The sequence below is a fragment of the Puma concolor genome, chromosome E4 (assembly GCF_028749965.1).
Source record: "Puma concolor isolate L17-30 chromosome E4, mPumCon1.1.hap2, whole genome shotgun sequence".
In the NCBI taxonomy this organism is placed as follows: Eukaryota; Metazoa; Chordata; class Mammalia; order Carnivora; family Felidae; genus Puma; species Puma concolor.
This window is the reverse complement of record NC_141683.1, coordinates 70,370,687-70,396,872: the sequence shown is the minus strand read 5'-3', so window position 1 is coordinate 70,396,872 and position 26,186 is coordinate 70,370,687. Positions and strand designations below refer to the sequence as shown.

At 50.3% G+C, this 26,186-nt stretch overlaps 1 protein-coding gene and 2 long non-coding RNA genes across 22 annotated transcripts in view; 2 read left to right on the top strand and 1 right to left on the bottom strand.

Annotated features, from left to right (window-relative positions):
- The first annotated feature begins 938 nt into the window (after positions 1-938).
- LOC147572801 (uncharacterized) lies at positions 939-4,617 on the top strand. Its single transcript, XR_015245966.1, has 2 exons — positions 939-1,580; positions 3,908-4,617. It is a non-coding gene; the product is annotated as an uncharacterized LOC147572801 (long non-coding RNA).
- Positions 4,618-18,574: 13,957 nt separating this feature from the next.
- The window catches only part of LOC147572799 (uncharacterized), a 28,761-nt gene continuing 21,149 nt past the window's right edge, over positions 18,575-26,186 (top strand). For 17 of the 20 annotated variants that reach the window (XM_086694276.1, XM_086694275.1, XM_086694274.1 and 14 more), the window contains exons 1-4: positions 18,575-21,127; positions 22,082-22,234; positions 23,124-23,219; positions 25,728-25,795. The gene's annotated coding sequence lies outside the window, so the exon portion shown is untranslated. The remainder of the gene's footprint in view (positions 21,128-22,081; positions 22,235-23,123; positions 23,220-25,727; positions 25,796-26,186) is intronic. The other 3 variants (XM_086694263.1, XM_086694264.1, XM_086694257.1) reach the window with 3 other exon arrangements.
- LOC147572800 (uncharacterized) lies at positions 22,647-24,980 on the bottom strand. Its single transcript, XR_015246237.1, has 2 exons — positions 24,624-24,980; positions 22,647-23,280 (listed from the first exon to the last, which is right to left on the bottom strand). It is a non-coding gene; the product is annotated as an uncharacterized LOC147572800 (long non-coding RNA).

Here is a 26,186-nt window from a genome sequence, read left to right as displayed (position 1 = left end):
AACAGCTCCCTTTGCAGTGAGCCTCCCTTTAAAAATCAGGTAGCTGAGAGGCGCCTGGTGGCTCAGTCAGTTAAGCGTCTGGCTCTTGATTTCAGTTTGGATCATGATTTCTCAGTCCTGGGGTCAGGCTCTGTGCTGACAGCAGGGAGCCTGCTTGGGATTCTCTCTTTCTCACTCTCTCTCTCTCTCTGCCCCTTCCTGGCTTGTTCTCTCTCTCTCTCTCTCTCTCTCTCTCTCTCTCTCTCCCCCTCTCTGCCTCCCTCCCTCCCCCTCCCTCAAAAGAAATAAAACCTTAAATTAAAAACAGCCAGATAGCTGAAGCCCCAAGAGTTCCAGAGATTTGGGTGATGCCTGGGACCTTGAACGAATGGTCCTTTAGTTTGTATTATTTAGTAAGTTATGTTTTATTAGTAAATTCAGATTATAGCAACTGTCGTAGATTTTTTCCTTCTTTTGTTTTTTTTCTCCCTTTTTTGAGAAATAAAGACATCTTTACACCCCCCACGTATTAGCCACTGCTCTAAATCACCAATCCACAAAGCAAGCTTCCTGTCGAGTAGGTACAAGTAGCAACTCCTCTTTACTGATGAGGGAAACCGAAGCTCAGAGAGGTTAAGAGGCTGGGCTGAGGTCACACAACTTGAGAAGCAGCACAGCAGGGTGCTGTAGCCAGCCTCACCCATTTCACTGTGGGGAATCCCTTGCAAAGCTAGCTAGGACAATAAAGAAGTCTAGAAACACAAAGCCAAAAGGGAAAGAGGCTCAAAAAACTGATTTTATTGGTTCAAGGGTATGGGAAGTTGGGGTGCAGACTGCCAGCTTCAGGTGCAGTTCTGTCCAGGGGTCCCGATGATGTCACGAGGACCTTCTCTGTTTTCCTGTCTCTGTGCTGATTTTCTGTGCATTGGCTTTATGCTTCGCCTGTCTCTGTGGGGAGGGGGAGTGTTGCCCGGCCACTCTTGGGGTATAGCCTGCAAGCTTGGCATCAGCAGACGAAAGCTTCCCCTCCCCCTTGGTTTTGGGGGAAGATGTAGGAGAAGATTTTGTTCACAGAACATGGAAGAGGTACACTGATCCCTGCTCAGGTAGGGAGAGTCCAGGAAGGCTCCCGGGAGGAGGGGACATCTGGGCTGAAGCCTGAATTGCACTTAGCCTGCTGGAGCATGTAGGGAGGGGCACCTGGCCGGAGGCACAGGTGAGCGAGGGCACAGAGCGGAGCTCATGGCGCCGCCTTTGGGGAGCAGCGTCTGAGGGTCCGTGGTCCAAGGCACAGCCGGAGACGCTGACTGCTAGGTCCTCAGCACCCAGGGCGCTCGCAGGGGAGGCAGAGCAGCAAAACCTGCGCTCTGCTCTTCCCCTCTCCTCTTCACTTTGCCCAAATGCCGAGAACGATTTTTAAAGCCACCCTGACACCGTCCAGATATCCTGCGTTAACCAGCCTCTCCGCTGCGAGTTTCTGGCAGCCGCGAGAGTCAAGGGGCCTCCATCTCTTTAGCTCCTGCTGGCTCAGCGTTACTCACCCACCTGCACTGCCAGGCGCCGACCACCTGAGACCCCAGCTGGGGTGGGGTACGCCCTGAGTCAGGACTGAGGCAGCAGGCCTCGGAGGAGCAGGTGGCAACCGGGCTGCTTTTTATTTTGGCCTCATATGCGCCCCAGGCACAGTGCTGGGGGTTTTATACCAGGGTTCCTCTGGGCCACGTCCAGCCTTTTTGTGAAACTGCCCTTGAGCAGAGAAGAATGGTTTTTACATCCTAAAAGAGGGTTATAAAAACAAGAGACAGTGGGACAGAGACTCTGTGTGGCCTGAAAATAGGTTTGACGGATGGAGTAAGTGAAAATTCAGATTCCTGGTGGGGGGGTGGTGGTGGTGGTGCGGGGCACCTGGCTGGCTCAGTCAGTTAAGCCTCAGGCTCTTGATTTCAGCTCAGGTCACAGTCTTGGGGGTTGTGAGCTTGAGCCCTGCATAGGGCTCTGCACTGACATGGCGGAGCGTGCTTGGGATTCTCTCTCCCTCTCTAAATAAATAAATAAACTTAATTTTTTTTTTTTAAAGTTCAGATTGCCTGGTTGAATCTGAATTTCAGGACAACAAGTAGTCTTTTAGCCTAGGTATGGTCCATGCAATATTTGGTACATACTTGCACAAAAAAGAAATTCCTTGTGTATCTGAAGTTTAGGTATCACCGGGCAGCCTGTATTTTATCTGGCGGTCCTATTCCAGAACCTGAAGTGTTTGCTGTCTGACCCTCTCCGGAAAGTACTGCCCACCCTGGCCTTAAACACACAGCAGATGAGATCAGACGTCCAAGGGACTTAAAGACACTGCCTGGGTCAAAACTCAGTGAGCTTTCGCTGCTGGTGTTAGTGCTACTAATATAATCAGAGTGATCACCAAACATATGTTGAGCACATGCTGTTTGTTTGCCTCGTCGGCGTCCTAGAGGTGGACACTAAACGCCCTCAGATGTATAGTGGAAGTCAGGCCATGATAAATTCTAAGGAAACGTCTACAGCAGCAGAAGGGGGTAGGGCGTGGAGCTCTTTTTACACAGGGTGGGTCTGAGCCCCTGCCCCCATTCTGGGCGCTGTGCGTGTGTTTTTATGAAGTCCGCACATGGCAGCCCAGACAGGTGGTGTGAGTGTCATCTCCATTTCACAGATGAGGAAACTGAGGCCTGAGGTCACCTCGCTAATGGCAGAATTGGAGTTTGACCTGGGCCTAGTGGCCCCCTAAACTCAAGTTTTTACTGACTTCCCTCAGGCGCCTTCTTTTACATGGTGCCGGCTGCGTGCCGTGAGGCCCTCTGCCCAGCTTTTCCATAATCCTTCTGACAGCCCTGCACCCTGGGCTGTATTATTCCTATCCAGGCACAGGAGGGGTGAGCACAGAACCGTGTGGAGAGGCAGCGGTGAGTAGTGGCTGATCTGAAACCTTGCAGGGTTCAAGGTGGGCAGCATGAGGGTACCTTGGTGTGGGTGGGCAGGTGGTGGGAGTGAGGAGAGAAGACAAGGCAGGCCCCAGAGGCCCGGGAGCCCTCTCTTCCGGCTTTGCGGGTTGGTCCGGATTTCCCTGCCTGATTCCCTCCTGAGATTACACCTCCTATATGTTGTTTCAATATTTGCAGGTGGAGGGTGGGAGAGCGGGGCTGGTTTCTGAATGGTTGCAGGGTGGGGCTGGAAGTGTGCTGGGGCCTGTGCTCACTGGTGGCACGTGGAGGGGTGGGGTCACAGCCCCAGAGGCCACCCAGGTCCTAAATAACCTGTGGAGGAGAAGCTGGGGTGGGTGAACAGAGCCTAAGAGCCCCTTTGCAATTGCCTGTTCACCTAACTCACACTCGTGAGCATCCACTGTGGGCCAGGCCGTGAACCCTACGGTCGCTGCCATGTAAGAGTGGCTCCTGCCTGTACAATTCCTACTACGTGCCAGGTGCTGTCTCATTTGCCGATGAGGTGGGGTACTATTATCCAACACCCCATGGTACAGGTGGGGAGACTTGTCCAGCATCATGAGAGGTCAAGGATTCAACACCAGTTCAGTGACACCGCGTTCTGGCTCCTAGCCTCTCAACTGCCTCCTAACATCCTGTCGTTAGAGCTAAGAAGCTGGTTTCGAAAGAAGTGAGCTCCCCATCATTTGGAGGAATGCAGGCAGATGTTGGAGGACTCCGAATGGATGCTGGACAGAGACGAAGTCTTTCTGACCACTTTGACCTTTGAAGTTGGCTCCCCCTGCCTAAAAGACCCCCACAGGCATGGTTGTTAGAGTCCTATCCGGGTGACCCAGGTCTCCTGACTCCTATTTTAGTGCTGTTTTGGTCCCCACGTTGGGCAAGACTGAGGAACCCCTTCTCATAGGTTTCTCAGCACTTTGGGATTTCACAGGGCCTGACCCATTTCTGGGCAGGTTGGAGGCAGAGCTGACTGTCAGACCTTGAGTTCCAAGTCCTGGCTGCGGCCTTCCCTGGTTGTGTGCCTTAGGGCAAATCGCATCAATTCAGTTTACCCATCTTTAAAACGGGGAGGAGAGGGGCACCTGGATGGCTCAGTTAGGCATCTGACTCCTGATTTCGGCTCAGGTCATGGTCTCGTGGTTTGTGAGTTCAAGCCTTGCATCGGGCTCTGTGCTGACAGCACAGAGCCTGCTTGGGATTCTCTCTCTCCTGCCTTTCTGCCCCTCCCCCACTCACATGCACACATGTGTGCTCTCTCTCTCTCTCTCTCTGTCTCTCTCTGTCTCTCTCTGGAAAAAAAAAACTTTAAAATGGGGATGATAATATTTTTGTGAGGATTGAATAAGGTATTCTGTACAACGTACATGGCACATAGTATGTGGTCAGTAAACATACTCTCTTACTCTTAAGCTGGAGTAACAAAACGATTTCAAAAGGTCTCCAGCTTCTGCTTTGAGGCCTTTGTTAGAATAAAGACCTGGGTCTGAATCCTGCCTCCTCTGCATGACCTTGGGTGGGTTATCTAATAACTCTCTGCCTCAGTTTCTTCCATCTGTAAAATGGGACTATGTCGGTAATCTATCTTGGGTTGTCATGCCATAAACAGTCCCAGGAACACCATGAGTGCTCAAAAAAAAAAAAAAAAAAAGAAAAGAAAAGAAAACCAGTGAGTTTTTAGCATCATACAACTCCTGCTGTGTGCTAGCCAGGCCTCCTCTTTTGCAAATAACACCCCATTGAATCCTCACCCTTGGACAGGAAGGGCTGAGCTGCATGCAAACACAGGTCTCTGTGGCTGCAGTCGCACCACCCATAGCCACTGCCTCTGTGCTGCCTCAGTCAGGCATGATTCCGGGGCCAAAGCTCGGCAAATCACATGGGCTTGTTCAGGGAGCCAGGATGCCACACTGCCACCGCCACCCCCAGACCACCCCAAGGTTCCTCACAGCTGTCGACCTCCACAGCAGATCAGTTCCAGGCTCATGCCTGGGAGCCTGAGAGGGGAAAGGTGGTTGAGCTGCATTTCAGAGGCCTTCTGTGGCCCTCTGCCCCGTGCCCACGGGGGCGGTCGGTTCCCCCGGGGATGGGTCCTCCCCTGGCCAGTTTGGGCCATAGCCTCTTCCTGCAGTGAGACAGTGCCCTCTCCCATGAGGCTGCAGGGACCGACCTTCCGGGGGAGGCTTTCCCCCCCTGCCTTTTTAATTTCCTCTTCTGGCCTCAGGCTGTCAGCGCGTTATTAACTTCTGGGGAAGTCCGGAGCCAGCAGAGTAGGGGAGGCACCGCCCTCGTCAGAACCCCTCCCTCAGGCTGAGAACTACGCCCTTGGTGCTATGTCCCCACCTCCACTACCCACCCCACCCCAGATCCATCCCCAGGAGCCTGCCTTCCCTGGGGATTACCCTGAGTTTCAGGGTCCATAGCTACAAACAGACAACCTTCATTCTGTGGGGTTTGGACTTGAGACAACGTGTGTATACAGTCCGGGTAACGATAGGAAACATATGATTCCTCCAAACGGAGCACATGAAGATGAATTTAATAAGGGTGCTATTGACCAAGGCAGGATGGGGTGGTTGGGGAGAAGGGTGCAGCACCCCGCGGTTGGAATAGTGGGGAGCCGGGAACTGTTGCCTGCCCCAGTCTGATATGGGAAGCAAGGAGAGGTGGCCAGAAGGGACTGGCTGTGTGAGGAAGGTCCCCAGACAGGAGCCGTGACTGCTGAGTCTCTTCCTAAGGAGTTTGGCTGCTAGTTTTCTGTCTCCTCTGAAATCCCCCACTGCAATGTGAGCATGCCTGAGAGTAGCTTGGAAAGCTTGATGAACACCCCAGAGTTGCTGCCTCCGTGGCTTCCGAGCATCTGTATCTCCAGCCGGTTCTCAGCTGGTGCTGGTGCTGGTGCTGGTGCTGCTGGGCCCTGCGTCAGCACCACGCTTGCCCTGTACCTGTCCTAGCTTGCCCTACCTTTTGGCTCTTTGGACCGAAAGGTCTTCCGGGGCAGGACTGTCAGACTCCATCCCTGCTGCTCTGTGCACCCAGTGTATCCAGGCCTTTGCCCCGCTGAATCCACCGGTGTTTGAATGGTTTGCAACTTGTCCCTGTTGACTGTTGCCCAGATGCACCCATGCTGTATCTTGGCGTTCCCTAAGTGGCAGCTGTCACCGAGATGGAGGTCAGCATGCAGGTTTATTAGGGTGTGCCTTTGGGATTAACACCCAGCGGAGCCAAGTGAAGCGAGCGGCGGTGGGCCAAGGGAGAAGATGGGTCACGAGGCTTTCGTGGAAGCCCCGTGGGGAGTTGCCAGCTTGCTGGGATGGCCCTTCACACTGTCCCAAGTTGGGGGCGAGGATGCCAGACCTTCACAGCCTACACATTCCCGTCACCGGATGGTGGCCTCCGGGGAAGCAGTGATACCTTGGGGGAGGCTCTCCTGGGGCCGAAGGGATCCCTGTCCTCTATGGGACTGGCAGCTGAGGGCTCTCCAGGAGCCTTCCTAGCAGCCTCCAGTCCCGAAGCGGTCTTTGTGGCACATTGTGGCACCTGCCACATCATCAGAACCTGCCCACGGAGCCAGGGAGGGGACAGAGGCTTTCTCGTGGCCGCCACTGCCCTCCCTTCCCTATCCCTGAGTCCTGTGGCCCCTCGACCCCTGGCCAAGAAACCCTCTTGGATCCCTCAAGTACACAGAACCCCCAGCGAACACCCCTGCCCGTGGTTTTGCCTACAGCTGTGTTCCGAATCTTAGTTTTGCTGGGCCCAGCCATCCTGTGACACAGAGAAGCAGAAGTCCCCCAGACCCCACCCTGGCTCGTGCTGAGATGTGGAATAAACGCATCAGTGCTGTTATCCACCACTTGCAGTGATTATGGGGTCCTCCAGGCCTTCTGGAGAGAGGGAGAGGAAAAGGAAGGGATTGTGTCTTCTGTCATGTCCCTGAGGCCGGCAGTCGCAGGCAGTACATCTGACTCCTGTTTCTGGGGCAGAGTGTGGTGGGTAGAGGCTCCCCTTGGAGTCAGATTGACCAGCATACAAACCTCAGCAAGGTGACCCTGGATTTTCTGATGCCCTTGGCTAGGTAGTAACCAATACCTCTGCACTTGTCTGTCAAGTGGGGTGGTGGTGGCCACCTAGGAACTGTGTTGTGAGACTTATGGGGGGCCGGCCCCATGTCTCCGCTCAGGCAGCCAAAGCAGAACACCACAGATGGAGTGGCCTAAAAGACATTGATTTCTTGCAGTTTGGAGGCTGAGAAGTCCAAGGCCGAGGTGCTAGCCCATTCAGTTCCTGGCGAGGGCTGTCTTCCTGGCTTGTAGATGACCTTTTCCCTGTGCTCTTCTCCTCTTCCTCTTTTTTTAAGGACCCCGATCCCATCCTGAGGGCCTCACCTTCATGAGCTCATCCAACCCTAATTTCCCCCCAAAGGTCCCACCTGCAAATACCATCACACGGGGGCTGGGGTAGGGCTTCAGCATGTGAATCTTTGGGGACACAAGCATCCAGTCCATGACGCCATGTATGCTTAGCCCAGTGCTGTGCATTTAGTAAGGTGGAGCATTATTATTATTTTCAAAGACAAGCCATTGGCTGAAGCTTCTAGAATAGCATCAAGAGCCTGGGTTGACACTCTGCGTCGGCCTCCTGTTCACTGTGTGACCTCGGGTTTGCTGCTTAATCTCTCTGATCTTAATTCTCATGCTGCGAGAAATCGGTATAAAAGTAGAACCATGGGGTGCCTGGGTGGCTCATTGGGTTAAGCGTCCAAGCTCGGTTCAGGTCGTGATCTCATGGTTCGTGGGTTCAAGCCCTGCGTCGGGCTCTCCACTCCTCTCAGCATGGAGCCCGTTTCAGATCCTCTGTCCCCCTCTGTCTCTGCCCCTCCCCTGCTTGTGTTTTCTCTCTGTATCTCTCTGAAAAATAAACAAACTTAAAAAAAAATGTTTTTAAATAAAAATAGAACCAAGCCTCACAGAGCTGTGGAGAGTGTATAGTGAGTTAATAACATAGGTAACCCTAGAACTAATTCATCATTCATTCATTCATTGATTCATTCATTCGCTGGCACAGAAGAGCTCATTCAGAGGGATAAGGATGCTGAGGATACAGATGGTGGGAGTATCAGTCTGCCCTGGCCGCCATAACAAGGTACCACACACTGAGTGGCTTAAACAACAGAAATGCATTTTGTCACAGTGCTGGAGGCTGGAGGTCCAAGGTCATGATGTCAACAGGGTTGGCTTCTGCGGGCCACGAGGGAAGGCTCTGTTCCCAGCGTTCCTCGTGGATGGCCCTCTTCTCCCCGTGTCTTCATGTGGCCTTCCCTCTGTGGTGGTCTGTGTCCCAATTTCCTCTTATAAGGATACCAGTCACACCAGATGAGGCCCCACCTCATGACCTCATTGTAACATAATTACCTCTGTAAAGATCTTGGCTCCAAATAGATCACATCCTGAGGTCCTAGGGGTTAAGGTTTCAGCATGTGATTGGGGGGCAGGGACACAGTTGAGCCCATCACAGTTGGGGAGGTGAAGGCATCCTGGAAAGTGGGAGTTGGGTAGGTCTTTGAGGCCAGAGGGGTAAACTGAGGCCCCTCGGGGCAGTGCTTGAGCCACAGCCAGGACTTAGAGCTTAGGGATTTTTCATCCCGGCAACCTTTTGTGGATGGAGCACGTGGGTCCTGGCGGTCACTGCACTAGCCACGGGGGAGGACGCGGGCAGACGGCAGGGCCCCTGCGTCACAGTCACTCTGGCAGGCGACGGGCAGATGGCCACCTCCGAGGGGCAGGCGGACATTGGCAGGAGGGCTGCGAGCTGCCTGAGAGAGTGCTGGCCACTGGGAAGAGCTGGGGCTGGCCCTGTGTGTGGGGTGGTCAGCTGCGTTAGCGCTCCCCCCCGTGCTGTCCCCTTGTGTGACACCGGGGCGGGCAGCCTGGGCCAGCCCAGTGGTGCCAGACATTCTGACGCAGGATCAGTGAGTTGGAGAAACACACTCCTGTGTGTTTCTCCTTGATCCCACACTCTTCCTGGACGATACCACAGACACCAGAGGTGTGTGGGTTTGCTACACCTCAGGCAGTTCTCCGACGCCAGCTGGGTGGCCGCCCCTTAACCGAGTCTGACGCTAGCTGCCTGGAGTCAGTGTCAGGTCCCACAGGTGAGGGGCCCCCGTCCTGCAAGACTGTCCCCCACTTCAGGTGCAAGTCTCAGATTGTCACCTGTACTTCTTTGTTGGTTTCGTTTATTTATTTATATTTGAGAGAGACAGAGAGAGAGCGCGTGCGCACAAATATGGGGAGGGGCAGAGAGAGAGGGAGACACAGAATCCAGAGCAGGCTCCAGGCTCTGAGCTGTCAGCACAGAACCCAATGTGGCTCACGAACTGCAAGATCATGACCTGAGCTAAAGTCGGACGCTTAACCGACTGAGCCACCCATGTGCCCCATCCCCTGTACTTCTTGATGGCCACATACTGGGGTTCCCCTAGCCCCCTCCTTCGGTTTGATCATTTGCTTATAGTTGTCAGGGAAACACTTAGGTTCACCAGTTTGTTACAAAAAGGTACGATACAGGACGCAGATGAACATCCAGATGGAAGAGGTGTGTAGGGCAAGGTCTGGGGGAAGGACACAGAGCCTCCATGTCATCTTGTGACACCCTTCCATCACCTCCATGTTTGGCAGCCTGCTGTCCAAGCCTCATACTTGGGGATTTTTATGGAGGCTTCATTAACACAGACACGATGGAGAGTGAACTCAGTCGGCCTCCTTGTCCCCTTCCGGGAGAATGAGGGATGGGGCTGAAAGTTCCAAGCTTCTCATCATAGCTTGGTCTTTCTGGTGACCAGTCCCCATCCCGAAGCGATCCAGGCGCCCGCCAGGCATCACCTCATTAGAACAAAGGACATCCCTCTCACCCAGGAGAGTCCAAGGGATTTAGAAATTCTGTGTCAGGAACTGAGGTCAAAGATCAAATGGTAGAATAGAAGATGCCCCTAGTGCTGTGATCACTTAGGAAATTACCAGGGTTTTAGGAGCTCTGTGCGGGGAACTGGGGGCCAAGACCAACAGGTATATGTTTTTTCATTATTTCACGGTCAGCAAACTGTTGCCCAAAGGACAAACCCGGCTCTCCACTTGGTTTTGTAAATAAAGTTTTATTGGAACACAGCCACGCTCATTCATTGGCATATGGCTGCTCTCCGGATCCGAGGGTGAAGTTAAATACTTGAGACAGAGACCAGATGGCCAGCAAAGCCAAGAACGCTTACTCCGTAGATCTCTACAGAAACGGTTTGCAGACCCTTGTTTTTGTGCTTCTCTGTCTATAGTTCTAGGTACCAGGTTCACCCCTGGAACTTCCTTGTTGTGCTGAGAACAGCAGTGTCTGCTGAGAACCCGCTTCCTGGTTCACAGACAGCTGTCTTCTCTGTATGTCCTCACATGACAGAAGAGGGAAGGGAGCTCTCCAGGGTCTCTTTCCTGAGATCACCAATCCTACCCATGACCTCATCACCTCCCACAGGCCCCGCCTCATAATACCCCCATCACACTGGGGATTAGAATCTCAACAGAGGAATTTGGGGGGAACTGAAACATTCAGTCCATTGCAAGGAGTGTCCTCCTCCCCAGAGCCTCAGTTTTCCTCCTCTGTACATGGGGAGAGTATTACCCTGAACTGTCAGGATGATCCCATGAGGCAAGGCAGGCAGGAGAGAACTTCACAAAGTGCCACACTCTCGGGACTTATTCTCTCCATTCTACCTGCTGATAGCCTCCACCTTGCTGTGCTGGCAGCATGGAGCCTGGAGCCTGCTTCCCCCTCTCTGACCCTTCCCCACTCTCTCTCTCTCTCTCTCTCAAAAATAAACATCAAAATTTTTTTTTAAAAAATCAACTGCAAAATATTTATTTACACTATATTAACACATAGTATCCACACTTGTAAAAATTGTGGTAAAATACACAACATAAAATTTTGCCTTCATCATTAAGTTCGGTAGTGCTGAGTAATTCACATCGTTGTGTGGTCAGTCTCTCTTCGTCTCAGAAAACTACAGCTCTGTACCTGTTAAGTAATAATTTCTCTTTCTCTCCTCCCCCCAGCCCCTGGCAACCACCATTCTGTTTTCTGTCTCTATGAACTTGCCTCCTGTAGGCACTGCTTATAAGTATTTTGTGTCTTTGTGACTGGCTTATTTCGCTTAGCATGACATGTTCAAGGTTCACGCATGTAGTGGCAGGTGTCAGAATTCCCTTTTTTTTTTTAACTTTATGTGTATGTTTTGAGAGAGAGAGAGGGTGGGACAGGCAGAGGGAGAGGGAGAGAGAGAGAGAGAGAGAATCCTAAGCAGGCTCCACACCATCAGTGCAGAGCCTGACACAGGGCTCTATCCCACAAACCATGAGACCACGCCCCAAGCCAAGATCCAGAGTCGGACACTCAACCAACTGAGCCACGCAGGTGCCCCAGAACTTCCTCCCTTTGAAGGCTGAGTTATATTCCCTTGAATGTGTCTGCTACATTTTGTTTATCCATTTGTCCATCAGTGGACACTTGGGTTGTTTCTGCCCTTAGCTGTTGTGGATAGTGCTGCCGTGAACATGGGTGTGCAAATCTCTCTTCAACGCTCTGCTTTCAGTCCTTTGGGGTATATACCCAGAAGAGAACTGCTGGATCAGATGGTAATTTTCTGTTTAATTTTTTGAGGACCTGCCATCTTATTTTCCTTAGGAACCGCACAAGTCTACGTGCCCATCAGCAATGCACAAGAGTTGCGATTTCTCCATATGTGCACCCACACTTGTTATTTTCCATTTTTCGATAGGAGCCATCCTAATAGGTGTGAGGCGGTCAGTATCTCATCATGGTTTTGATTTTGCACTTCCCTGATGATGAATGATGTTGAGCATTGTTGCGTGTGCTTGTTGGCCATCTGTTTATCTTCTCTGGAGACGTGTCTGTCCAGGTCCTTTGCCCATTTGGGAATCAGGTTGTTTTTTGTTGTTGAGTTGTAGGAACGCATCATACAGTCTAGACATTAGGTCCTTATCAGATACACGATTTGCAGGTATTTTCACCCATTCCATGGGTGTTGCCTTTTCACTCTGTTTATTGTGTCCTTTGATATACGGAAGTGTGTTTACTTTGACGTGGTCCAGTTTATTTCATGTTACTTTTGCCTGCTCTGTTTTTGGTGTCACAGCCAAGAAATCGTTGCCAAATCATGGCACTTCTCTGCTATGTTTTCTTTGAGGAATTCTGTAGTGTTCGCTCTGGTATTTAGGCCTTTGATCCATTTCGAGTTGATTTTTGTGCGTGGTACAGGTGAGGGTCTCACTTCATTCTTTTCCATGTGGACATCCAGTTTTCTCAAGAGCATTTGTAGGAGACTGCCCCCCCCCCCACACTGAATGGTCTTGGCATCTTTGTCAAAATCGTTTCATATGTACTGATAGACGTGAAAGCTTATTTCTGGGCTCTCTGTTCTTCACCACTTGTGTTTATGCTGGTACCTCAAAATGTGCTAGTATTTTTATTACCATAGTTTTATAATGAGGTTTGAAGTCAGGAAATACCAAACTTCTAGCTTTGTTTTTCCTTTTCAAGATTGCTTTGCCTATTCATGGGAGTCCTTATGACTTTTAGGATAGATTTTCCTTTTTCTGCAAAAAAAAACAAAACCAATAACAAAAAACAAAAACACCACGCCAAAACAACATCAGCAAAATGCCATTGGGATTTTGATGGCGATTACACATAGATTGCTTTGGGTTTTATTGACAACATATTAAGTCTTTCAATCTCTGAACACATGGGAAACCTTTCCATTTATTTGCATCTTTAAAAAGTTCTGTCAGGGTGCCTGGGTGGCTCAGTCGGTTGTGCATCCAACTTCGGCTCAGGTAGTGATCTCACAGCTTGTGGGTTCGAGCCCTGCATCGGGGTCTGTGCTGACAGTCCAGATCCTGGAGCCTGCCTCTCTCTCTGTGCCCTTCCCCTGCTCATGCTTTGTCTCTTTCTCCTTCAAAAATGAATAAACATTAAAAACAACAACAGCAATAATAATAATAATAAAGGTCTCAGCAGGTTTACTGTAGCTTTCAATATACAGGTCTTTCACCTCCTTGGTTAAGTTTATCCCTAAGTATTTTATTCTTTTTGATGCTACTTTTTTTTAGTGTTTCTTTCTTTTTGAGAGAGAGAGAGAGAGAGAGAGAGAGAGAGAGCATGAGCAGGGGAGGGGCAGAGAGAGAGGAAGAGAGAGAGAATCCGAAGCAGGCTCCGTACTATCAGCACAGAGCCCGACACGGGGCTCGAACTCAGAAACCGCGAGCTCACGACCTCCGCTGAAGTTGGACGCTTAACTGACTGAGCCACCCAGGCACCCCTGTTTCTGATGCTATTGTAAACAGAGTATTTAACATTTTGTTTTGGGATTGTTTATCGGTAGTGTTTAGAAATACAGCTAATTTTCACGTATGGATTTTGTATCCTGCAACATTGCTGAATTTATTTATGACTGCTAACAGCTTTCTTGTGGAGTTTCTAGGGTTTTCCGGGCATAAGATCAACCGAGATCATTTCACTTCTTTCTTTCCGATTTGCATTCCTTTGGTTTCTTTTCCTTGTCCTAATTCATCTGGCTAGAGCTTCCAATGCTACGCGAAGTAAAAGAGGCAAGCAGAGGTGTCTTTGTCTTGCTCTTGACTCTGAAGGAAAAACTTTCTGTCTTCCACCGTCGCATGGGATGGTAACTCTGGGTTTTTCCTACATGACTTTCATACGTGACCAGTAGTTTCTTCCTGTTCTTAGTTTGGTGAGAGTTTTTATGGTGAACGGGTGTTAATTTTGCCACATTCTTTTTCTGTATCAGCCGCGATGCCCATGTGGTACTTTGTACTTTTCTCTTCGTTATGTTAATGCTGGTGTCTTGCGTTGGTCGGATTTTGTGCCTTGAACCCTCGCTGCATCTTAGCAGAAAGTCCTACTTGGTCATGGCGCATGTGGAGCTCTCCGGATCCTGCCAAGTTCTGTTTGCCAGTGTTTTGTTGAGCCTTCTGATGGAGTCACTCATTGGAGACATTGGTCTCCAGTGTTTGTGTCATGACTTGCTTGGCTTTGCTTTCCAAGGTAATGTTGGTCTCATGCAATGCAAGTATTCCCTCCTCTTCCATTATTATTATTTTAGAAGAATTTGAGGAGGATTGGTGTTAATTCTGATTTTTGTCGAGTCTTTCTCTCTCTCTCTCTCTCTCTCTGTCTCTCTCTCTCTCTCTCATTTTTTGCTCTTAGTCAGTCTGGCTTAAAGGTTTGTCAATTCTGCTGATCTTTTGGAAGACTCACCTCTTGGTTTTGTTAAAACCTACCCTTGTATTTCTTTTCTTTCTTTTGTTTATCTCTGCTGTGACATTGCGATGACCTTCCTTCTGCTAGCTTTGGGTTTTGTTTGTTCCTCTGTAGTTCCTCGAGGTGTCAAGTTAGACTGTTGATTGGAGACCTACCTTGTTGTTTGAACATAAGCACTTCCAGCTGTAGATGCCCCTTGTACCCTGCTTTCTTTACATCCCCTGGATTTTGATACGTTGCCTTTTCCTTTCCATTTGTCTCAAGATACTTGCTGATTTCTGTTGTGATTTCTTCTTTGACCCATTGGTTGTTGGAGACTGTGTATGGTTCGGGGCACCTGGGTGGCTCAGTCAGTTGAGTGTCTCTCTCTCTTTTTTTTTTAATATAATTTATTGCCAAAGTGGCTTCCATACAACACCCAGTGCTCATCCCAACAAGCGCCCTCCTTAATGCCCATCACCCATTTAGCCCATCCCCCCACCCACTTCCCCTCCAGCAACCTTCAGTTTGTTCTCTGAATTTAAGAGTCTCTTATGGGGGCACCTGGGTGGCTCAGTCAGTCGAGGGACCGACTTTGGCTCACGTCATGATCTCATGGTTCGTGAGTTCAAGCCCCACGTTGGGCTTTGTGCTGACAGCTTAGAGCCTGGAACCTGCTTCGGATTCTGTGCCTCCCTCTCTCCCTGTCCCTCCCCCACTTGTACTCTGTCTCTCCAAAAATATATAAGCGTTTTTTAAAAAAAGAGTGTCTTAAGGCTCAGGTCGTGATCTCACAGTCATGGGTTCAAGCCCCGCTTCGGGCTCTGTGCTTATCAATCTGATGGGTGTTCGAGAGCAGCCACTGTGGGGACCCTTGAAGCAGGGGAATTTTATTCTCCTGAACAGGTTACTGTTTCAGCCAGAAGAGAGAGACCAGGTGAGGTTTTAGGCAAGTAACACTGCAGGCACCCTGTGCGCCAGGCTCTGTGCTCAGCACATGGTGTGCGTTACCCTGTTCAGTCTTCCTGTAGCCCCATGAGGCAGGTGCTGTTCCTGTACGCCCTTCACCCGCGAGAAAACTAAGGTTCAGAGAGGTGATGTGATTTGACTGTGGAAATACAATCAGTAGCCACAGTGGCCAGGATATGGCAGCTGGAGCTGAGACGGGGGAAAAAAAGTCCTAAGCCAAAAGTCCAGCCATGGCTTCCTAGCTTTGTGGCCTTCAGTAGGCCAGTTTGCCTCCCGACCCTCAAGTTTCCACACCTGTAAACAGGGCCCGTTCCAGGGCTTTGGCTAGATAGTTTTCAGACTTGGAAATGCCGCTGGCGAAGCCCAGCTTAGAGCTCGCTGAGCTCAGAGGTCAGCGCTGTTCACGGGGCGAGTGCTGACTCGGTTGTGTGGGGCAGACACTGCAGGGCATGGCCAGGGATGCTCTGAGTTCTGTTTTCCCCTCCAGGAGGCATCCGCAAGGAAGGGGAGAGGGGCATGGGAGAGCCTGCGATCGCTCTCCGGTGGGTGCACTGCTGAGCTGGCCTGGCTGAGGCCGAGTAGGTCACGGGGCAGCCAGGAAGGGAGTGGCTGCTCATGGATGGGTTGGATTCAGAACTGCTCCTGTTACCCCATGTCGCAGCCCTGGTGATGTAGAGCTGGGACCGGCCTTTGAGGTCATCTCTCTTGGCCTCCTCAACCTCAAGGTGGGGAAACTGAGCCTCTAGAGAGAAGAAATGCATGGCTAAAGCCCCATGGTGACTGGGGGCTGGGCAGACCGGGGGCCAGAATCCAGCAAAGCAGAAGGGTGTTCAGGCCACTGGAGAGTCATCTCTGTGAGCAGAGGCACGGCTGCCCTTTCAGCACTGTGTCCCTCACTCCTGGTGCATCAGGGGCGCTCAAAAAAGATTTGTTGAGCGTGTGAGGATAGTAGGAAAACACACCCCCAGGGAGTCAGACAGCTTGGAATTCGGTGTCTGCTCTGGGCCAGCTTTACTTCTCTGGGCAAGTTTGCTTCACTTTGCTGAGCCTTGGTTTCCCAAATTGAGGTCACGGACCCAACTGGGAGGTGCCTGAGCAGGGATTGGAACCCAGAGCTGCTAGATTCCAGGCCTGATTTATCACTATACCTTCCTGATTCTTTTATATACTTGTTTCCCCTTCCTTCCTTCCTTCCTTCCTTCCTTCCTTCCTTCCTTCTCTTTTCTTCCTTCCTTCCTTCCTTCCTTCCTTCCTTCCTTCCTTCCTTCCCCTCCTTGCTTCCAAAAATATTTATTGAGCATCTGCTATGTGCCAGGCACTGTTTTGGTCTCCATGGATACAGAAGTGAACAAGATAGGTGAGGCCCTGGCCTCAGGGAATTTATATCTTAGAAGAAAGTAATAGTAAGCAAGTAAACAGGACAGGAATAGCATATGTACCCAGAAGGGACTGTAACGAGGTGTGAGTGGTGTCAGGGGAGGGCTGTGTCAGATAAGGGGCTCAAGGAAGATGACATTTCGTGTGACACCTGAGAAGAACCAGCCACGCAGAGAGCCTGAAGAAATAATTCAGTAAAACATGATGCTCTCACAGGCCCCAGGCCTCAGACTTACAGAAGGCGCCATGAGGAGGGCATGGAAAGAGAGAAGTTATCAAAGAACCCCAGATGGCCTCATAGGGCCAGGAAGGACGACACAGCCCTTGGGGATGACCGCACCCTGGGTCGCGTTTGGGTCTCCCCGTCCAACTGCCTCTGCCCTTCTAGGTGAAGCAGATCATGGAGGAGGCAGCCACACGGAAGTTCATCCACGAGGACAGCAGCCACATCATCTTCTGTGGTGAGTCCGTGGACCCTGACCTGGAAAGGGGCTTCTTTCTCTGTGGGCTGCCTTGGGGGAGTGGCGTCTTTGTGCCAGGGTTCTCACACCGTGTTTTGACTTTGTGACTCTGAAGTTATTTTTGGATTCCCGGGGGGCTCCGTGAGGGAATTTGGAACCACGGAGAAGCCGAGAGAAGAAAGGAAGAATGGCCTGTGTACCCAGCAAGAGTAAGTCACTGCTGACGCTGGAGGGACTGTCTTCCCCTCCTGTGGGCTCAGTTCATGGCTACCCATCCCCCTAGTGACGTTGGTCTCGCATCTGACAACAGACTCTGCACCCTTTCCTCACCCTGCCTGTGGCTGTTGCCAAATGAAGGGGGAGGATGGATGGGCTTTAAAGACATAGGGAATCGGGAGCCATTGATCCATGCTAAGGGATCATGTCCAGCTGGCTCAGCAGAGGAGGCAGGCCCAGGGCTCGGAGCTTGACTTGTGTCCTTGAATCAGCTGTGCTCACAAGATTCTAGAAGTAACCGTGCTGCCAGGTTCTTACTGTCCTTCCACAATGGCTGCAGACACATGTTTTACGTGTCCACACAGTCAGGGTTCAGCTTCTAATCCATGTGTATGTATAAGCAGGGATGTTTCTTTCTGCCTGAAAACCTTTTCATTCCATGACTGGAGTGTCTCGCAACGGAGGACGTGCTGTATCTCCCCTCTCGCGCTCTTGGCCCCGAGGAGAGGCCAGAGCGAGGAGACCTGGTCGGCCCTCAGCTTCATCCAGATGGCTGGAGGCACTACCCATCGAGCACGTGCCGTGACCTGGGAGCCCACTGCTGTCAGGTTAGCCCCTTTGCAGCCAGGCAGACCTGGGTTCGAATCCCTCCTCTGCCGTTTGTTTATTGGGTGACCTTGGCAAAAAAAAAAAATAATAATAATAAGTTTATTTGGAGAGAGAGTGTGTGGGCAGAGGGAGGGCAGAGAGAGAGAGGAAGAGAGACACAGAGAGAGAATCTCAAGCAGGCTTTACGCTGTCAGCGCAGAGCCTGATGCGGGCACCGAACCCATGAACCATGAGATCGTGACCTGAGCCGAAGTCGGACGCTTAACCAACTGAGCCACCCAGGCGCCCCCAGATTTCTTTTTAAAGTGAGATGTGTTTATTTAAATTACGTGTATATGTGTGTGTGTGTGTGTGTGTGTTTATATACTTGTATGTGTATATATAGGTGTATATATATATACGTCTGCATATGTACATGTGTATATACGCATAAATGTTAATGTGAGAATGTATATATGCCTAATTTTTTTTTTATCCTGGACATCTCTATTTGCAAAGAAAATAATAGGCATACTTCAGAGTGTGCGACCATGCTCACACTGGTCGGAAGTTCCACGGAAGTGGAAGGAAGGAAGGAAGGAAGAAAGAAAAGAGAGAAGGAAGGAAGGAAGGAAGGAAGGAAGGAAGGAAGGAAGGAAGGGGAAACAAGTATATAAAAGAATCAGGAACAGAACGGGATAAAAATTATGATTCTCTACCTCCAACCCCAGTGTTTGGATGAGGGAGGAAGGGTGATGTCACTGCAGGGTGAGGCCTGCAGGGGCTCCCTGTGGTGTCTCTGCTCCATTGTGCCTCATAAGCCATTGTCAGAAAGACGCAAGGCATGTCTCCAGTGCTTGAACAGTTAATTAACTTATTGCAGTCTAAACCAAAGTGTAGTGTGTGCAAGCAAAAATGAAGATATTTCCGAGATGCTCACCCAGAATATATTAAACCCATGGGCAGATTAGGCAGTAGGGTGGGCATCCGTTCAAAGCCACGTAATCGCTGGGGCACCTGGCTGGCTCATTCAGTAGAGCACGTGACTCTGGAGCTCAACGTCGTGAGTTCCAGCCCCACGTTGGGCGTGGAGCCTCCTAAAAGAGAAAGTATAATCATAAGGTTTTGAAAAAAGTCAAATAATTGCCAACAAAAACAAACCAAGACAAGCAATTGCACCAAACCTCTCGGTATTTCTCCTTGTGTGCAACATAACCTGGGCCAGGCTCTTAACCCTCAGGCTGCTGGAGTATTCCTTCTGTGGAGTCACAGTAACTAGAACTCTCACTGCTTGGGTTTTTTCCACAAGGATTAGGTAAGGTAAACCTTAACACTGGTCTCACACCCAGCAGATACCCAATAAGGAGTAGCCCTTATAAGATGCTCAGTTTTTCCGTGAACATCGATTATGCTCATATGATACACCAGAGTGAGCTCCCTCCCAGTCTGCTGTGTAAGACGGAAGATAAGAAAATACTCAATAAAGCGCTGCTGAAAGTACCAGAAATAAGACTGGGGCCATCCGAATGGCCTGCACAGGGACTGTTTCCCGGGGGGAGAGGGGTGGGGGGGACACTAAGGCCCAGAGAGGGAAAGCGATTTGCCTGAGGTCGCACAGCAAGTTAGTGATAGAGCCCAGGCTACTGCCCAGGTCTCCTGCTCTGAGCAGGGCTGGGCGGGGTGTCCAGGGGAAACACAGACATGGAAAGATGATGACAGTCCTCTCTTCAGATCCTTTGTGGCGGCACAAGTGCTGTGAGCACACCTTGGGCTCAGACCTGGCTTTGGATCCCAGCTCGTCTGGGTGGCCCTGGGCAATTCAGTTCCCCTCTTAGGGCCTCAGTTTCCACATCTGAGAACTGGAGATGGCGTTCCTTTCTTCCTTGGCTGTGGCAGAGCTGGAACGGGATCCATAATGTTGGCTGTTCCTGGAGTCACAATGGTGGTGCCGATCATGTGATTCTTCAGCCCAGATAAAGCCCACCAGTCGTGTGGTCAGCCTCCCCTCCCTCACTGACAGGAGTAGTAGCTAACGGCCCTGAAGCGCTCACTGTGTGCCGAACCATGTGAAGCGCTTGCCATGCATTTTCCCCACCTCGCTTGCTGCAACCGTGTCAGATGCCTGTTCGTACTTTCCCATTTCACAGATGAGGATACTGAGACACAGAGAGAGGAAGTCATTGCCCAAGGTCACGCAGCCGGTTAGTGTCTGGGAGAGGATATGAACACAGACAGTCTGACCTTGGGCAGCAAACACAGGTTCACTGCTAAGCTCTCCTGCTCCCTTTTGAGGGAGTGGAAGGCAGACAGACGTACGTGATTTTCCTTTGATGCTTTCGTGGATTTTGCGATTCTGGGGTGCCCCACTCTCCAAGGCGCCTCTGTGTGGCTGAAGACCTGAGCTGGGCTGGGTGCTGGGGAGCACGGGTAGGGCAGGGCCTGCTGACCATTGTGTCCCTGCAGCGGCTGTAGAGGCCTGCGTCCTGCATGGGCTGCGGCGGCGGGCGGCTGGCTTTCTGTGCAGCAACAAGATTGCAGCTCTCTTCGTGAAAGTGGGCAAGAACTTCCCACCGGCCAAAGGGCTGAGCCGCAAGGTGCAGGACCTGGAACAGCTGATCGAGAGTGTGTGAGTGCGGAGCCTGGGGTATGGGCTGGAGCGTTTCCTCAGGGGACAGTCCAGGCTCCTCCCTGAGCTCTGCCAGAACCCGCACCTCCTGGCACTGTCTGCACTCTGCTTTCGCTCCTCAAACGTGCCAGACTCTTTCCTACCCCGGGGCCTTTGCACATGCTCTACCTACCACCCGGTTCACACGCCTCACCTTCCAGGGCTGGTGCCTGGTCATCATTCAGGCCTTCCCCCAGTTAAGGGGAAACTCCAACCCTCACCCCATTTCTCTTACATATCACTGCTTATTTTCTCTCCTGTGGTTATCACCACCTGTAATTATTCATTCCTTTGTGTACTTTTCACTTGATTGTTGTGTATCTCTCCTCCTTGGCTCTGAACTCCATGAGACAGGCCACTAAAATCTGTTATTCCCCATTTTGTCCCCAGTGTCTGGACAGTGCCCAGCACCTGGTAAAATGCTCAAGAAATGATTGTTGAATGAGTAAGTGTCTGCTGTTAGCCAAACCCATTCCGAATGCAGGAAGACCAAGTTTAATGAAACTACTGTGGTCTCCATCTGCGTGGACCAGATGCTGACATTGAGGCAACAAGGGGAACGGTGACTTCACTCACAGGTCTGGAGGGCTGATTTCCTGGGGCGTGGGGGGGTGGGGGCTCAGGGTCTGAGAGCATGTACGTGAGAACCTCCCACCAGAGTCCCGACCGTACAGTTTGACTCTACGCCAGAGCCGCGGTCTGGAGCCTGGTCAGGGCCGGCAAAGAGGTTTCAGCTCCCGTTGGTGCTAGCAGCCGCCCACAGGACCTTGTTGTGAAAGATTCCGGAGCCATGATTGGGCTTCGAAGACGGGAAAGAATGTGTGGATTGATTTGCCGTGTGTGTGACGGGCAAGAGAAGGGAGAGAGGGGCGCACATGCTGTGTGTGCCGTGGGTGATCACTCCTCCTCAGCAGGCGGGAGATGGTCCTTTCCCTCCCTTGCAGGCTGTGCCAGCCCAGAGCTGCTGGCCAGAACTGTGGGACGGGCAAGGCTGTGGACTTAGCGTCACCGCCTCCCTTTCGGAATCAGACCCCTGAGCCACTGGGTCTTCAAGGTGCCTTCCAGTCCGTATGCTAAATTCCCAAGTGTTTGCTGATAACTTCCGAAAGGGAGCGATTTCCATGGGCCTTCCATAATATTGGGAATGACTTTCTCATGGAGGAATTAGAGATACCCATGCCAGGTGGTAAGGGAGAGCCATTCATTTCATTCATGCAATCGCTCATTCATGAGAGAGGGAAGGGGAGAGAGGGAATGAGAGAGAGAGATGAAGAGAAGTGTTGCTATGAGAATCTGGCTTGCCCATCAACAGTATATGAAGGTGTCTGTTCTATCGCATCTTCACACTCACTGGGTGTTATCATTTTTTCAACACGTCACCCACTTGCCAGGAGCAATGTGGGCTTTTGTTGTTGTTTTAGTCGCCGTTCCTTCATTCCCTAGAGAGGTTGGGCATTTTGCTGTTTGCACATTGGTCCTGTTGGATCTCCTTTTTTGCGAATATTCCTCCTCCTTCTGTACTGGTCTTGAAGGCGAAACCAGATTCAGGGCCTCCAGGAGAATGTGCGGAAGCTGCCGAAGCTGCCCAGCCCGTCCCCACTTGCCATCAAGCACCTGTGGATCCGCACTGCTTTGTTTGAGAAGGTCCTGGACAAAATTGTGCATTACCTGGTGGAAAACAGCAGGTGAGTGAGAAAGAGCAGCCGCCGTGGCGTGCTCTGGCGCCACCTTCTCCCCATTTTGGGAACTGCACCCTATGGCACAAAGCAACTTTCTTTTCTCTCCTGTTGATGTGCACTTGATTTGAAAGCAATTAGATAAAGGCCTTCTGGATGTTTGCCTCTAAATGAGCCCAGCTTAGAACCTGGGACTATTCAGGTGCTTCCTGCTAATATAGGATCTTCAAATTTGGAATGAGGAACAAGGATCTTGCAATCTTAGGGATCTTTTTCCTCCCATGAATGAAGCCTACACTCTGCTTGCTAACTGTGGTCCTAGAAGAGTCATGTAGCTTCTCTGTGTCTCTGCCGCTCTTTTAATAAATGGGACAGGGATTGTTGCCATTCGGGAGAAGAGGGGAGAAGGGGAGTTAGTGAGTACACAGTGTTTTGGAAATGTATGATACTTTTTTTTTTACATTTTCTCTTCTAGCTCAGATTAACCTGGTGTAAAGGTTTTAGACTATGGGTACTCTTGGCAAGCATTTATCCATGCGTTCATTCATCCAGTAACTATTTACTGGGCACCTACCATGTGCCAGGCACTAACCGAGATGTTGGAGATACATTGGTCTTAAGTGTCATGTTAAGAGCTTGGATATTATGCTAAGAGCACGGAGGAGCCAGTGAAGAATGTGGGCTTTTGTATAACCTGAGACTCTTCATGGCTAACACTCCTTCCAGCCATAGACAGATGGGGAGACAGAGACAGACAGGGGGAGTGGGAAAGAGAAAAGACGATGAGGGAAATATCTGAGAATCTCCTCATCTCTCGGTATATGAAAGTGCCTGTTTAACCACATCTTCACGTGCAGTGGGTATTATGATTACCTTTTATTCTTTGCCTGTTTGCTAGGAAAATATATATGAAAGGAGAGAGCAGAGTCCTTCCTCTCACGAACCTCACATCGTTGCAGGGAAAACAGGAAAATAGTAATTGTGGTAATATGTGGTGAGTATTCCAAGTCAGGTGGGTGGTGTTTAATTTCCTCTGGGTGGTCCGGAAAAGAATCCTGGAAGACATGGCAGTTAATCATGAGTTCGAAGGGCATGTAGGCATTAACCAGGTGAAGTGGGTAGGGAAAAGAGTGTTCCCAGCCAAGGGAATAGCAGGTGCAAAGCCAGGAGGCAGGAGACAAATTGGAAGAAATCCAGGCTCTGGAGTCCAATTAATCTCTTCACCTTCTAGTAAAATGTGATACGTCTCTGCCCCGTGCCCTCGCATGGGTGCGGGCCTCTGTAGCTATTGCCTTTGGCATATGACCTTGTGTTTTCTGCTGAATGAGTCGGTAGAAGGAATGAGTAATTTATTTGAGCAGCAATGCCAAACTATCTCTTTATTTTTTGTGTCTAAACTTTTTATTTTTTTGATTCTCATAGAAGTTGTAGCATTAGCACAAAGAGTTCTCGCCTGCCCTCAGTGATAACATCCTACATAACCATAGTACAAATACCAAAACAGGAAATTGACATTGGTACAGTACTGTTAACTAAACTACATGCTTTATTTGGATTTCACTAGTTTTTACGTACACTCATTTTTTTCTGTCTAGTTCTATGGAATTTTAGCATAGTTAAATTCAGTATAAATACATATATGTATTATTTAATTAAATATGTATTATTTAACTATTTAATAAAAATTACATATGTATATGTATTATACTCCTAGTATAAATACAGTCTATATTTCTGTATAACCAACACCACAGTCACGACACAGAACTGTTCCAATGAAACCTACCACCCCAAAGAAGCTCCCTCGAGCTACCCTCGATGGTCACATCTTGCCCCCGAGTCCCACCTGCTAGTTTTTAAGGTACTATTTCCAGGGTTTATGATCATGCAACAGTGCTGGTTTTCAGCATAGAGACTGAGTGGCAGAGTGGAAAGTGTCTTGAAGTTTTGCCTTCAGATCTGACACCAAAATGGATAAACTTGCTGCTGAGAACGCACAGAGCATGTCCGTTCGGCTTCAGCCAGTATCCTGGTGGATAGACGATTCCTCTGGGGTCAAATTACAGTGATGTTGCCACCCCTTAGCAAGAACTCCCTGGTGTCAGAGTCTGTGCTGTTGCTGTAAAAGCAGGTCAATATTTAATCCTCCTAACAACCTGGGCAGGTGGGTTCTGTCATTCTTGTCATTTTATAGCTGAGGACACTAAAGCTCAGAGAGGGTAGTCGTCACATGCCCAGGGACACACAGTGAGAGTGGGATTGGCCGACCTGGGCTCCCACTCAGTCTGCCTTGCTGCAGATCCTGTGTTCTTCGACCCCTGCTGTAGGATGGGAACACCCAAGCCGGCTGGGTATAGCTTGCATCCACCGGCTGTGTGGCCTCCAAGAAGTCACTTACCCTCTCTGAGCCTGACATCCCTTGGGAAGGTAGAACAAGGTCCTTTCCAACTCTAAAATTCGGTTCCTAGCTTGTAGGAGTTTGCAGAGAATTAGAAGGCACTAACTACACAACAACTCAAAGAAGCAAAACCCAAAAACACTCAGCACAAACATTGTCTTGCCCATATGACAAGTTATTTTGAAGAGCCAGAAGCCAGGGGGCGCTTGCGAGCACGTCAGGCCAGCGTCATCCACATAGTTATCCGCGCAGGAAGTCCTGTTAATAGAGCTTTTCCGTACACACCACAGCTAAAAAGCCTTTTATTGCCTCAATAATATTAGAAGAGCTGATATCATCTGAGCTCCCAAGCCTCTTGGCGCCTGAAATGGAAGATGTGATAGAAGCTGATAGAAGCAGGGGCGCCTGGGTGGCGCAGTCGGTTAAGCGTCCGAATTCAGCCAGGTCATGATCTCACGGTCCCTGAGTTCGAGCCCCGCGTCAGGCTCTGGGCTGATGGCTCAGAGCCTGGAGCCTGTTTCTGATTCTGTGTCTCCCTCTCTCTCTGCCCCTCCCCCACTCATGCTCTGTCTCTCTCTGTCCCAAAAAATAAATAAACGTTGAAAAAAAAAATTAAAAAAAAAAAAAAAAAGAAGCTGATAGAAGCAGCCAGAAGCGGCCTTCTAATTATTATTCCCATTACTCTCATTAAGGCTGTATCACAGCCATGTATTAAGCAGTTACGTGCCAAGCATGGTACTAAGTGCCCACATCTGTTGTCTCTTTCAAAATTCCCTTTTTTTTTTTTTTTTAATTTAAGTAAGCTTCACACCCAGCATGGAGCTCTACGTGAGGCGTGAACTCACGACCCTGAGATCAAGACCTGAGCTGAGATCAAGAGTCAGACACTTAACCACACAGGTGCCCCTCTAAAGTCCTTCTGACGGCCCTAGGATATATGTTTTTATTACCCCCGTTTTACAGATGGGACATTTGAGGCTTACAGCGTTAACTGGGTAACAAGAGGGAGGCTGAACTCAGTCTGCTCTTAAGCATCAGGTCAGTGTCAGTTGTGCGCCCTCTGCTGGTTCCCATCCAGACCTTCCTGTCCTTTTCTCTTGCTAGTAAATAGTATGAGAAGGAAGCCCTCCTGATGGACCCGGTGGATGGCCCCATCCTTGCGTCTTTGTTGGGTAAGTGGTCCAGGGCTCTGAGCTTCATCTGGATCTCTGATCTTGGCTCACTGGTGCACCTCCTAAGGGCCTCTCTCGTTTCCCTCTAGCCTTCTCCATCAAAACTTACCTGTTCCCTGGCTCTTGCTCTCAGGCTCTTGTGCTGGACTCTCCTTAGCAGGACCCTGGGGCATATTCACTGGCTGGAGGGGAGAGGCAGTGAAGCTGGTGGCCCATCTGGGGGTAGACAGGAGGGTGGACTTGCAGGGCTATGGATTCCCAGCCCCTGTATGCTCCACAGTGGGGCCCCGTGCCCTGGAGTACACCAAGATGAAGACTGCAGATCACTTCTGGACTGACCCCTCGGCCGACGAGCTTGTCCAGAGGCACCGCATCCACAGCTCACACCTGT